At 40.6% G+C, this 15530-nt stretch overlaps 1 long non-coding RNA gene across 1 annotated transcript in view; it reads right to left on the bottom strand.

The window, feature by feature from the left end:
* LOC120100914 (uncharacterized) overlaps nucleotides 1-15530 on the bottom strand; it is a 49630-nt gene that overhangs the window by 7431 nt on the left and 26669 nt on the right. Inside the window, exon 2 of the long non-coding RNA XR_005501202.2 lies at nucleotides 1815-1988. This is a non-coding gene — a long non-coding RNA (uncharacterized LOC120100914). The remainder of the gene's footprint in view (nucleotides 1-1814; nucleotides 1989-15530) is intronic.

The following is a 15530-nucleotide window of genomic DNA, read 5'->3' as shown; positions in this document are numbered from 1 at the left end:
TAAGTTCCTATGTCTCACCAATTATATTTTTGAATCAGATCCTAAATACATGCATTCAAATGAAACTTTTTGATATTTGTCTTTAAAACATTCATTTTTTAAAAGCATAGCCACAATGCTCTTATCACATTTAAAGAGATTAACAATATATTAATGTAATAACCAAATTTCTAAGTATTTCACTTTCTGGAAAACATTGTATTTAGAGTTTAAGTGTGAACCCAAATATCATTCATATGTTACAACTGGCTGGAGCCTCTTAAACTTCTTTTCATTCAAAAGTTTTATCCATTTCTTAGTCCCTGGTAGTTTATTTGCCAAACAAAAGCAAAACAAAAATACACTCTATTTGTTTTGTAGAGTCTCCAAGAGTCTGTAGCTCCCTAATATCTCTAACATGTTTTCCTGCTACCCGTATTTCCTATCATACAACCTAGAAGTTAGATTTAGAGACTCAAGCAGATTCAATATTCATTTTCTTACAAGAACATTTCATAGATGCTGTTTGTCCTCTGGTCTGGGGTACATAGGACTTTCCCCCCGCAATATTTAAATCTTCCCAGCTAGGAAATGGCTGCTCTCTGATGCTGGAAGAACCGTTATAGTGGGCTGGTTAATCATTACATTGGAATCTTATGCAGTCATCACGGACAAGAGTTTGTAAAGAATACTGTGTGACATGAGGGAAGAAATGCTCACAATGTTAAAGGAGTGGGAAGGAACGAAGCCTAAGGGGTGAGTGAGAAGGCTCAGCTGTCAAAGGCATCAACTCGAGTCTGATCAGGGATTCCCATAGAAACAGAAGGAGAGGGCTAACTCCACAAACTTGCCTGGGACCTCCACATGCATACCACATACATACACATCATATACATGCATACACTAATACATAAGTATTATAAGTTGGGCATAATGGTTCAGACCTATAATCCCAGTGCTCGGAAAGCAGGAGAATTGACAATTGTTCACAAGGCCATCTGGACTATCTAATGAGTTCCAGGTTAAGCAGGACCAGAGAGTAAGACTCCCTCTTGGAAAAAAAATTACATATAGAAAAAAAGGCAGAAGGAACTACAAATTACAAAGAAAAGTAGTTGTGTTAGTAGAGTCAATTACCAAGATTTATAATTGCAGATTTATTTCTTTATTATTTCCATGTTTTCCAACTAGCAATAATACATTTTTATCAATATCATAATCAACAGAAAATATTTTGTAAAACTTCTCTACCTGTGAGTGAAGTTGTGAGTTTTCTGAAGTCATCTTACAAGGCCACAGAATACAATCCTGAGGTAAGATTTCATCATAGTAAGCAGTGTGACCATAGAACAAATTGCTAGTCAGTTTCTGGTTGGTCACTGGTTATTTGATTCCTCTGAATGCTCATTTTGGTCATAGAAAAGTACTGGTCACAAGGACCTAGCAGAAGTGGAGTCAATTCAACAAAAAAGCCAGAGGAGGGCCAGGGAGTTGGCTCAGTGGCTAAAGTGTTTGCCTCACAAGTGTGAGGAGGACTAGAGTTGGCATCACTAGAATCCAAATAATTGCTAAATGGGTGTGGCCCACCTGTGACCCCAGTTTGGAGGCAGAGACAGGATAAGCTTCAGAGTCATAGTAGCCATATCATTGAATTCTGAGTTCGAGAAAGGTCCTTCCACTGAGCTATAGCTTAGAAAAGAAAATCTTAACTCTACCATCCAGAAGTAACCAATGTCAACAATTGTATTTTCTTACTATATTATAGTGCATTAGTGTTTTTACATATACACCATATACATATATATATTTAATACCATAATATATGTACCACTTACCTAATGTTATAATTGTGAGCACTTTCCCAAATCTTCCCGTTTCTTCCAGCTGTCTTTCTGTTCTTCTCTGCCTCTGCCCTTCTGAGCTCATAAGCTAATCCATGATCGCAGGCTGGGCTGCTATGTGGAGCCTGAGCAGAGGGGCATTCAGTGGACCTGTGACCATGACTGCTTCTATCCATTAGTGTGAAACAGCGTCAGGCAAATTTTTCAGAAAAAAAAACAAAAACAAACACGTATATTTGAGGAGTTGGAGAGAGATGATGGCTGACCTCAGGCTACAAAATCTGACCAAAAGGACCTTAGATGAGCCATTTAACAACACTGCACCTCACTTTCTTCATTCACATTTAAATGGCAGGAGGAGAATGGTGTTATGCAAATAGTTGCCATTTATATTACCAGAGAACATAAAAATATTTCAAAACTGTTGCTTGGTTATCCAAATATTTGCATTTCCACTGCAATTTAATATGAGAATAGAAGACAAAATATTTGAAATTTGAACTTTCTTGGAAATATAGAATAAAAGATCACCACTCTCATAAAGAAGTGTACAGAAGGGGAAGGAGGGATGATGAAAGACAGAAGGGAGGCAGAGGAGAAGGAGGAGAGAGAAGAGGAAGAAAAGGAAGAGGCTGACTTCCAGCCAGTGATCAGAAGAAGAGAGGATTGTGGGCTTTATAATTTTTCTTAAAAATCATAACCTTTAATTTCTGAGTTCAGACACCAAGGTACAAGAACTTCACCTGATCTCCCAGCAGTCCCCAGCCTGCACTGTGCACTAGGCTGCCCAGCACTGGGCACACATGGCAGAAAGAAGGCATTCAGCAACCTCCCATGCCCTTGGAGAGGAGCATACAACATTCAGAACAACCATTTCTCTCATTATTATTTTTAACCAGGAACTAAAATCTGAACATAGTCTTCTGTTCCAGTAAAAACATTCTCCAGCAACTTCTCAACATAATGTAACACGATCTGGCAATATTAGCAGAGGTCAAATAGAGCACAGTTTAAATATCATTTGACTTTTAGATTTAAAATGATAGCCTGTCTCCCCAACAACTATTCTCTTCATCTTTCTTGTGGCCTGACAATGAACAATTTTCTCATTAAAACAACAAAAAACTATTTTCTTAAGGACAGCAGGATGTTTTAAAGAGAACAAGGAAGGTGAAGTTCTACTATTAATTCCAGCCTGGTGTTGAAAGAGATTGCTGACTGCAGTCTTGCAGCCAGGCTGGCCCCGAACATTGTGATAAGCAGTCAGGCAACAGTTATGGGAGGAGATGGTAGAAACTGGGAAGCCAAGGAGAATTTGAGAGTTAAAAGTAAAGATGGTAGCCTTCGCACTTCATCTAAGGAAACGTTGCACCTCATCTCCTGGGGGCTTAGGGTCACCTAGGAAAGTGGCAGGCAGTGACCAGTGGGCCATGCCTCCCATCAAGCCACATTCACATTTCTGTGATAACCCTCCTGTCTCCATTGCCTGCTTAACCATGACTCCAGGAAGTGGTCCTGATGCCCTTGGTTGAAGCTGGCATCATCTGTCACTTCTATTACTCCCCAGGAATCCTACACCACTTATCTCTTTCTCATGTGCCTTGAAGCTATTAAGATGCAAGTCTTATTTTTCACATACCTAATTTCTATAGTATTTTTTACTTCTATAATGCTTTACAGTTACAAAACAATTCCCCAGGTATTTTATCATTCAGTCCTCATAACATTCAGTGAACCAACTCTTTTTATGATTGACATAGAGGGACTCGAACAGAGAGTTTAACTGGTTCAGTATGACCATAAGCCAGGACTTTTATAACAAGTCTCCCTTCTGGACATTCAGTTCCTTGACGCTCCTTCGTTGTCTTCAAATCCTAGTAATCCTAATGCAGGACCTAATTTATAACAGATGTTCAAAAATGTTGGCTCAATCAACAAGCATGTATGAACTGCACAGTTCCTTAGCTCTCCTTCTACAGACAGCCTCCTTTGTTGAAAGAGTTAGCATTGCTTCTCTGAATTCCCTTCTGACACCTTCCTATAGTATATGAAATCTCCTTACAGTGTGATTGCTGGAGCACCCATTCCATTCTATACCCTTACTTCACTGTGGCAGCTATAACAAAGTATCATAAAATTCTTGACTTAATGCTACTGTAGTTCTGGGAGCCCCAAGTTTCACTGGGATAAATCAAGGTGTCATAGGGATGGTTACCCTAGGGAGGTTGAGGGAAGAAACTGTTTCCTTCTCTGTTCTCATTTTTAGAAGCCTACAGAATTTTTTTTTGTTGTGGGACCTCTTACCCCATCTTCAGTGTGCACCACTCCAATCACCACGTCTTTAATCACATTATTTTCTCTCTGTGATCAAATCTTCCTCTTATAAAATATCTTGAGATAGTATTGAGTGCCCACCAGGTATGAGAGCGTGCCCAGGCTCCAGGGATTAGGACCCATACTTTTTTATGTCATTCAGTTACCTACAGTGTACTTGGAATTTCCCCTTCGTATGTGTATTTGCCTGTCTCTCCAGCATGCTGTGGATAATATGAGGGCGGAGCTGTACCCTAACTATCTCTGTATCCCTATCTCTTATCATGGCTCCTCAATACAGGGGTGTTTACCAAATTATTCCATAAAAAGCAAGTGTGACACTTAGCAGGTAAAAGTGCTTGTCACATAGGCCTGAGAACCTAGGGGTGGTCTCAGGAACTTAAGTAAAGGTGGAAGGAGAGAATCAACTCCACAAAGTTGTCCTATGACCTCTACACATGAGCCATGACACACACTTACCCCACAAGTGTCACACACACACACACACACACACACACACACACACACACAAAATAATAAAGTTCCAGGGGATCCAGTGCCCTCCTCTGGCTTTGTCAGGCACTAGGCACACACAGAGTATGCATACATACATGCAGCCAAAACATTCATAACCACAAAAACAAATATTTTAAAATTATATGAGTAAACAACCTTATACCCATGGCCTACTATTGTATATGAACTGAGAATCATAACATTCCACAAGGCACAGCATTCCAAATAAATATGAATCTGGCTTCCAAAAGAGATCTTAAAATAAATGTCAGTCTTTAATGAAATTCTTTTGGGAACATGGAGGGGGAGGTTACAGAGAACATTATACAGAAGAGCTTCCTAAAAGTGCCCAGGAGACACTTCTCACTCCCCTTCAGGCCCCTTCACTCAGTCTCTAGATTTGCTAGCCCATCCACCACTCGTCCAGCCAAGTCTCTAGTTGTTCCCAGAAAAAATGCAAGCACATCAGGGTTTAATTTTGATACCACCCACCCTCAGCCAATAGACAAGCCTGGGAAGGGGAGGAAAAGCACTAGCCACTTCCTAAATTCTTGAATGTGTTTTTGAACATACCTCCCACACACTGGGGTCCATGAGGCCCCATAGTCCAGTACCAGCGGTCTCATGACTCTATTTAAAGAATAGTCCTGCTTCACTAGAACCAATTCATAGAGGAAGTGCCCCTGATGTCAGACCTCTGGCAAAGGGAAACACTGGACAGGCTGCCTGTGGGATATTGGCAGGCTGAGGATGCACCCCATCATCTTCAGTATGAATGTCGTAAAGGCCTCCTTCTCCCTTCTCCCAAGTTTAGAGTTTCCTCACCTATTTTAGTAATGTTCAGCTATAAATTCCCAGGGAGCTCATCTTCTAGGAGTGCTGACACACAAGCTTACAGGAGGGACAAGACACCATCAGAGACAGAAAGACCAGCTAACACCAGAGATAAGCAGATGACGAGAGGCAAGGGCAAGAACCTAAGCAACAGAAACCAAGGCCACTTGACATCATCAGAACCCAGTTCCCCACCACAGCAAGCCCTGGATACCCCAACACACCAGAAAAGCTAGTCTTTAATTTAAAATCACAACTCATGATAATGTTAGAAGACATAAATAACTCCCTTAAAGAAATATAGGGCAACACAGGTAAAGAAGTAGAAGCCCTTAAAAAAGAAACACAAAAATCCCTTAAAGAATTACAGGAAAACATAACCAAACAGGTGAAGGAATTGAATAAAACCATCCAGGATTTAAAAATTGAAGTAGAAACAATTTTTTAATCACAAAGGGATTAAAACCTGGAGATAGAAAACCTAGGAAAGAGATCAGGAGTCATAGAAGCAAGCATCACCAACAGAATAGAAGAGGGATAGAAGAGAGAATCTCAGGGGCAGAAGACACCATAGAAAACATTGATACAACAGTCAAAGAAAATGCAAAACGCAAAAAGCTCTTAACTCCAAACATCCAGGAAATCCAGGACACAATGAGAAGATCAAACCTAAGGATAATAGGTATAGAAGAGAGTGAAGATTACCAACTTACAGGGCCAGTAAATATATTCAACAAAATTATAGAATAAAAAAACTTCCCTAGCTTAAAGAAAGGGATGCCCATAAACATACAGGAAGCCTACAGAACTCCAAATAGATTGGACCAGAAAAGAAATTCCTCCCGTCACATAATAGTCAAAACACCAGATGCACAAAATGAAGAAAGAATATTAAAAGCAGTAAGGGGGAAAGGTCAAGTAACATATAAAGGCAGACCTATCAGAATTACACCAGACTTCTCAACAGAGACTATGAAAGCTAGAAGATCCTGGGCAGGTGTCATACAGACCCTAAGAGAACACAAATGCCAGCCCAGGCTACTATATCCAGCAAAACTCTCAATTACCATAGATGGAGAAATCAAGATATTCCATGACAAAACCAAATCTATACAATATCTTTCCATAAATATAGCCCTACAAAGGATAATAGATGGAAAACTCCAGCACAAGGAGGGAACCTCACCCTAGAAAAAGCAAGAAAGTAATCTTCTTTCAAATAACCCAAAAGAAAACAGCCACGCAAACACAATTCTACCTCTAACAACAGAAATAATAGGAGACAACACCCATTGGTTCCTAATATCTTTCAACATCAATGGACTCAATTCCCCAATAATAAGACACAGATGAACAGACCTGATACATAAACAGGGTCCCGAATTGTGCTGCATACATAAGACACACCTCAGTGACAAAGACAGACACTTCCTCAGAGTAAAAGTCTGGGAAAAAATATTTCAAGCAAATGATCCCAAGAAACAAGCTGGAGTACCCTTTCTAATATTCAATAAAATAGTCTTTCAACCAAAAGTTATCAATAAAGATAAGGAAGTACACTTCATACTTGTCAAAGGAAAATCCACCAAGATAAACTCTTAATTCCCAATATCTATGCTCCAAATGCAAGGGCACCCACATTCATATAAGAAACTTTACTAAAGGTCAAAGCACACATTGCACCTCACACAATAATAGTGGGAGACTTCAACACCACACTCTCATCAATGGCCAGATCATGAAACAGAAACTACACAGAGACACAGAGAAACTAAAAGAAGTTTTGAACCATATGGACTTATCTATAGAACATTTCATCCTAAAACAAAAGAATATACCTTCTTCTCAGCACTTCATGGTACCTTCTCCAAATTGACCATATAATTGATCACAAAACAGGCCTCAACAGATACAAGAAGATAGAGATCTTATCAGATCACCATGGACTAATACTGCTCTTCAATAACAACAAAAACAACAGAAAGCTCACATACACATGGAAGCTGAACAATACTCTACTCAATGATAACCTGGTCAAGGAAGAAATGAAGAAAGAAATTAAAAACTTTTTAGAATTTAATGAAAATGAAGGCACGACATACCCAAACTTCTGGGACACAATGAAAGCTGTGCCAAGAGGAAAACTCAGCTCTGAGTGCATCCAGGAGACAGCATACATCAGCAGCTTGACAGCACACTTAAAAGCTCTAGAACAAAAAGAAGCAAATACATCCAAGAGGAGTAGACAGCAGGAAATAATCAAACTCCAGGCTGAAATCAACCAGGTAGAAACAAAAGGAACTATAAAAAGAACCAACAAAACCAAGAGCTTGTTCCTTGAGAAAATCAACAACATAGATAAACCCTTAGCCAGACTGACCAGAGGGCACAGAGAGTGTATGCAAATTAACAAAATCAGAAATTAAAAGGGACACATAATAACAGAATCTGAGGAAATTCAAAAAATCATCAGATCCTACCACAAAAGCCTATATTCAACAAAACTGGAAAATCTGGATGAAATCTAGACAGGTATCAGTTACCAAAGTTAAATCAGGATCAGATAAGCCATCTAAACAGTCCCATAACCCTTAAAGAAATAGAAGCATTTAAAAATCTCCCAAACAAAAAAAGTCCAGGACCAGATGGGTTTAGTGAAGAATTCTATTAGACCTTCATAGAAGACCTCAAACCAATACTATCCAAACTATTCCACAAAATTGAAACAGATGGAGCACTACCGAATTACTTCTATGAAGCCACAATTATGCTTATACCTAAACCACACAAAGACCCAACAAAGAAAGAGAACTTCAGGCCAGTTCCCCTTATGAATATGGATGCCAAAATACTTAATAAAATTCTCACAAACTGAGTCCAAGAACACATTAAAAAAATCATCCATCATAGTCAAGTAGGCTTCATTCCAGGGATGCAGGGATGGTTCAATATACAAAATGCATCAATGTAATCCACTATACATAAAAACCACACGATCATCTCATTAGATGCTGAGAAAGTATTTGACAAAATTCAACACCCCTTCATATTAAAAGTCTTGGAAGGATTGGGAATTTAAGGCCCATACCTAAACATAGTAAAAACAATATACAGCAAACCAGTAGCCAACATCACACTAAATGGAGAGAAACTTGAAGCAATCCCACTAATATCAGGGACTAGACAAGAGTGCTCACTCTCCCTACCTATTCAGTATATTACTCAAAGTCCTAGCTGGAGCAATTAGACAACAAAAGGAGGTCAAAGGGATACAGATTGGAAAGGAATAAGTCAAAATATCACTATTTGCAGATGATATGATAGAATACTTAAGTGATCCCAAAAACTCCATCAGAGAACTCCTAAACCTGATAAACAACTTCAGTAAAGTGGCTGGATATAAAATTAACTCAAACAAATCAATAGCATTTCTCTACTCAAAGGATAAACAGGCCAAGAAAGAAATTAGGTAGACGACACCCTTCATAATAGTCACAAATAATATAAAATACCTCGGTGTGACTCTAACCCAGCAAGTGAAAGATCTGTATGACAAGAACTTCAAGTCTCTGAAGAAATTGAAGAAGATCTCAGAAGACGGAAAGATTTCCCATACTCATAGATTGGCAGGATTAATATAGTAAAAATGGCCATCTTGCCCAAAGCAATCAACAGATTCAATGCAATCCCCATCAAAATTCCAACTCAATTCTTCACAGAGGTAGAAAGAGAAATTTGCAAATTCATTTGGAACAACAAAAAACCTAGGATAGCAAAAATGATTCTCAACAATAAAAGAACTTCTAGGGACTCACTATCCCTAACCTCCAGCTGTATTACGGAGCAATAGTGATAAAACAAACAAATAAACAAAAACCAAACAAACTGTATGGTATTGGGGTATTGATACAGAGACAGGCAAGTAGATCATTGGAATAGAATTGAAGATGCAGAAATGAACCCACACACCTATGGTCACTTGATCTTTGACAAAGGAACTAAAACCACCCAGTGGGGAAAAGAGCATTTTCAACAAATGGTGCTGGTTCAGCTGGAGGTCAGCATGTAGAAGAATGCAGATCGATCCATTCTTATCACCCTGTACAAAGCTTAAGTCCAAGTGGATCAAGGACCTCCACATCAAACCAGATACACTCAAACTAATAGAAGAAAAAATAAGGAAGAGCCTCAAACACATGGGCACTGGGAAAAATTTCCTGAACAGAACACCAATGGCTTATGCTCTAAGATCAAGAATCGACAATGGGACCTCATAAAATTGCAAAGGACACTGTCATTAGGACAAAACAGCAACCAACAGATTGGGGAAAGATCTTTACCAATCCTACATCCAATAGAAAGCTAATATCTAATATACACAAAGAACTCAAGAAGTTAGACCCCAAAATTAGGAAGACCAAAGTATACATGCTTCAGTCCTTAGAAGTGGGAACAAAAATACTCACAGGAGGAAATATGGAGACAAGGATAGAGCAGTGACTGTAGGAAAGGCAATCCAGAGACTGCCCCACCTGGGGATCCATCCCATATATATAGAGCCACCAAACCCAGACAATATTTCAGATGCCAAGAAGTACATGCTGACAAGAGCTTGATATAACTGTCTCCTGAGAGGCTCTGTCAGAGCCTGACAAATACAGAGGCAGATGCTTGCAGCCAACCATTGAACTGAGAATGGAGTCCCCAATGGAGGAGTTAGAGAAAGGACTGAAGGAGCTGAAGGGGTTTGCAATCCAATAAGAAGAACAACAATATCGACCAACCAGACCCTGCCCCCCAGAGCTCCCAGGGACTAAACCACCATCCCAAGAGTACACAGGGATGGACCCATGGCACCAGTCGCATATGTCGCAGAGGATGGCCTTGTCAGGCATCTATGGGAGGAAAGGCCCTTGGTCCTGTCAAGGCTTGATTCCCCAGTGTAGGGGAATGCCAGGGAGGGGAGGTGGGAGGGAGTGGATGGGTAGCTGAGGGAACACCCTCATAGAAGCAGGGGGAGATAGCAGGTTTCTGGAGGGGAAACCAGGAAAGGGGATAACATTTGAAATGTAAATAAAAAATATCCAATAAAAGAAAGAAAATTGTCAAAAAAATTCAAATCCAAGTATTTAAATCCAGGCACCCGAATTGGCAATACGTCTTGTCCTCCCATGGATCTGCAGTGTGAGCAGGGGTGGTGGTTTGAGTGATAATCACCGCCATAGGCCCATATACTTGAACACTTGATTGCCAGTTGATGAAATGTTTTGAGGATGATTAGGAGGTATGACCTTGCTAAAGGAGGTGTGTTACTGGACGTGGGCTTTGAGTAGGAGAGAGATCCAGTAGAGACCTCCTCCAGCAGATAGACATGGCCTCGGTCAAGGGATGGTGACACCCACCCATCTCAAAGTTTTTAACCCAGAAATGTTCCTGTCCAAAGGAAGAACAGGGACAAAAAATGGAACAGAGACTGAAAGAAGGGCCTACTAGGGACTGCCCCATCTGGGGATCCATCTTGTCTGCAGACACCAAACCCAACATTGTTGTCATGGTCAAGACGTGCTTGCTGACAGAAACCTAGTATGGCAGTTCCTGAGGAAGTCCAGCCAGCAACTGACCAATGCAGATATGGATGCTTGGAGCCAAACATTAGAAAGAGCTCGGGGACCTAGTGGGGGAGATAGTGGAAGGACTGGAGGAACAGAGGGCCATTGCAACCCCATTAAGAAGAACAACATAGGCTGGCCTGACCACCCAGTTCTCCCAGAGTCTAGACCACCAACCAAAAAGTGTACCTGATCGCATCCATGGTTTCAGATACATATGTAGCAGAGGATGGCTTTGTCTGACAGCAACAGGAAGAGAGGCCCTTGATCCCAGGGAGGCTTGATACCCCAGCATAGGGGAATGCTGGAGTGGTGGGGTAGAAGAGTGTGGTTGGGTCGGGGAGTACCCTCATACAAGCAAAGGAGTTGGGGAGGGCAGATGTGGGATGGGGGCTGGTGGGTGGGTAACCTGGAAGTCTGATATCATTTGAGATATAAAAGAATGGAATGATTAATTTAAAAAAAAAGCCTACACAATTCCCAGTTAGCTCTCTCTGCCTCCTACTTACAGATAAAAATGTAAATTCTCAGTTACTGCTCCAACACCATGCCTGCTTATCTGTTACCACACTTCCTGGCATATAGTCATGGACTTAGTCCTTGAAACTGTAAGGCCTAACAAACTCTTCTATAAGTTGTCTTAGTCATGGTATCTAAAACTAAGCACAGCAATAGAAAACATAACTAAGACAGTGGGACAATTAATCACAGTTGCTCTTCAACTCACCATATTCTCACTAACATCTTCACACATCCTACCACCTATGCAGAGTGTTCTAGGACCACACCAGGATGCCTCAGCACTGGACCACACTCTGGTCTCCATCCATCTCCAGTGCCACTGGAGCCAGCAGAAATACTCCTTTGTTCTACCTGTATGGTCTTCTCAGTTGACACTAGTCTCTGGTGAGGCTGGGCACAGCCTCTGATGTTTCAGTACTGTCTCCCTAGGCATTTCCCTTGCCTTCTCCTTCCTGGAAGACAAGGGAATCCATCAGTCAAGGTTAGCTACATCTTTGAGGATAAATTAAGCCCTAACTTCAAAGCTTCAGCCTCCCCAAGGGTTTTTGTAGACCTTTTAGCGTAGAGAAATGTTACAAGCCAACTTAAGGTAACTTTCTTTATCTTTAAAAATAAGTTCTGGACAGTGTATTCTCCCAAATATTGATATTCTTATCACAAGGATGACTGACCATTCACCATATGACATCTGCACAAGACCTGGAAGAGAGGAGGCGGTGAGCATACAAACATCTGGGAGAACAAAGACTCCAATAGAGAGACAAGTGCCCAGGAGCATGAGGTTCCAAGACCAGGAAGGTGGAGGTCACCACAGAGTGAGTAAAGGAAGAGTGGTCATCCAACAGAAAAGCAAGGTGTTCACCCTCTGGGTGGAAGCCTTTGGATGGCTTTGCACAAAAGACAGGTAGTATCTGGCTTAAGAGCTTACCAGGGTCACTCTGGCTCTGGTGAAGCAAAATCATAGGGGAGCAATGACAGAGGCAGGGGGTCTGTTAAAGAACTGTGGTGTCACAAGAGGCTACGATAGCTTAGGCCAGAGTGTGAGAGGGTAGATTCTGGATCTACAGCTCTTAGAGCAAAAAGGCAAAGAAGGAAGGTCAAGGATGATGCATCGGTTTTGGCCAGGTCATTTATTCGAAAGGTGGTTGTATCGATCAGCTCTGCATCAGTATAAGGGAGCACCCCAGGCAGTTTAACTCTATACAGAAGTTTATTTAGTTCACAGTTTGGAGGTTCGAGGACAGAGCCACCTCCATCAGTCCAGTTCTGGTGATGGTTCAGCTGTATCATATGGTGAACGGTAAAGTGCAGGAACATGTGTGTGACCAACTGATCACGCTGGCAAACAGTAAGCCAGAGAGCCACTTCAAGCAAGACTCGGGCTTTCATATGAATGCTTTCTTTGCAAATTGCCAACCTTTACTCCTTCCCAAGGATACAATGATGTAGGTCCCACCACATCAACTCAACACCACTGCACTAAGGGCATGCAAAGTCACCAACACAAAGACCTTTATTAAGGGAAGGCAAACCATGGAAGTTTGCTGCAGTAGTGGTTTTCCTGAGATGGAGCTGACTGTAGGAAGAGCAGAACTTGGTGCTGGTTCTCTTAAGCGTGGAAGGTTATCCTAAATATGTCTACCAAACATTCCCACACCAAAGGTTCATAGAACATTGCAGAAGAGGGAGCAAAAAGAGTGTAAGAGACAGAAAGATCTGGGAGTTCCCTCTGAGGTCGTGTCTCCCAGTAATATTGGAAGCTAAACCCATAAAGTTTCACCAACATGTCTGCCCAAACATGAACTGGGCAAGGATGACACCAATGGCCGTGCCTAAGTGGATGGGGGAAAGGATGGATGAAGCTCCGATCCTACCCAAAGAACTATAGGCACCTGAGGAAAGCTGGGAGTGGGAGAGGGAGTCTTCCCCAAGAAAGAACATACCGATTGGCTATCCAATACCAAATTGTCAGCCCCAAAAACATGCATACAAGTAGCATTATACAGACCGAACAGGTTATATCTAGGAATATATATGAATATATATGTTCACATATATGAATATACATATATGCATGCAATTAGTGAGAAAAGAGATAATGAATTTGGGGTATAGGGGAGGGGTGTATGGGAGGGCTTAGAGGTACGAGAAAGGGGTAATGTAATTATATTATAACCTCAAAAAATTCTACATAGATATGTTAAGCTGATTTTCCTCCCACTTAGAAACTGAGTATTTTGAAAAGTGTGGGTTTGTTTGTCAGTTTTAATGTATTTTAAACCCTGTGGCAGAGTTCTGTTTTTCCTGTTCTCTAAGACTGGTGCCCATTATTCAGATCCTATTCGATCTAGTAACTTTGAAACTCTCACATTCACTGAGTGCTGTTTTTCCAACAATGACCTAGTGTAGCTCTCCATTCACTCATATCCTCCTTAAACTGTTATAGTTTCATTGTTTTCTTAGAGTAAATCTTGAGGCTCAAGGAAAATTCTCAAGTAACTTTATTTTTGTTCATGGTTATGAATGGAATATTTCCTTTTATGCTTTCATTAATAAGAAGATATTTTTCACTGACAGAAACACAATGGCTCTGTGTGGGTTTCCTCTGGCTTGAGTCTTTGCTGAACTCGTTCATTATTTATAGCAGTTTAGAGGATGCTTTTCTTGGAACATTTAGCCTATCATCATGTCCAGTGGATTACTACTTTTTACCCATATATTTTATGTCTTTCCCAAATAGTTATTACCAGCATTTCTAATACCATGCTGAGAAGAACAATCACGAGATTCTGCGGGCTTTCGAGGAGTGGACTTTCTCAGTAAGTGTGACCGCAGTGCCTCAGATAAAGTATGTGGCTTTTCCCTGCACGAACTGTGAAGCTCCAGTGAGAGGAGACAGTCATACGTGCATGACTTTAAAGATGGATGATCATTCAAAAGATGTTTCCTTTCTCATGTGTGATTTAATTTCCTCCATTTTTCTCTTTTGAAAATGAACATTTGCTACTTGGTGAAATGCCAAATGATGAATTCAATGTAGCTCTATTTTTTTTGTCTTTTCAACTGTTTACCAGATTTTTTTCATTCCTTTATTATTATATCAGTTGGCATCTAAAACTTGAGAATTGATTATCGTTCTTTGCCCAATGCATGTTTTCATGATTCATGTTTATGATGGTAAAATCTCTTGTATTTGATTTCATGTTTTTATAGTCTCATTAGAGAATTCAGGATATTCTTATCAAATTAGTCTTCATCAAACTAAGTCTGGCTTTAACTGTTTTTCTTGGATGTGATGGGAAATTACATTTCTTTTTAAAGACTTTAGTAAGGCTTTAAGTTGACTGTGTTCTCCAAGGAAAGGGTATTTCTTGGCCGGTGATGTAAGTGGTGCGCAGACCCAGACCTTCAGTGCTCCCTATGGAAATCCCCTCCTCTGGGTCATTCTTGGCCCTTTATTTTCTCTGACTGGTCTCTAACAAGGAGGAGAAACCTCAGACTTTGTGTTTATATTTCAGTGTTATGGAATTCTCTTTGAGAGTGTAGAATCTAGACACTAGATGGAACTTGACAGATATTTGAATTGCAGGCATATTTCTTGCCCAAGGTGTCATTGATATGAAGTAAAGAATCCAGGTGGTGGACACTATAGTCATTTGCAAACTTTGAGGGGACCAGGGAGGTTAAGTATCTTGTCAATGTTTTACATCTTGTAAATGGTTGAACTGTCACTAAAACTTTACTTTTATGTTGCCGGTGGCTTTTCTTTGATTCAGCAACCTTGCCTTTCAGCAATTCTTCTGGGTGACTTTCTCCTTAGATGCATCTGAAATAGCAACTATTTGATGATGAAGAAATTCCTGCGCCCCACTTTAGACTTACTGAGTCAGAAAATCTGACTGAATGTGTTAAGATA

Source organism: Rattus norvegicus, chromosome 2 (assembly GCF_036323735.1).
Source record: "Rattus norvegicus strain BN/NHsdMcwi chromosome 2, GRCr8, whole genome shotgun sequence".
Lineage (NCBI taxonomy): Eukaryota > Metazoa > Chordata > Mammalia > Rodentia > Muridae > Rattus > Rattus norvegicus.
This window is presented reverse-complemented; position numbering and strand designations above follow the sequence as displayed.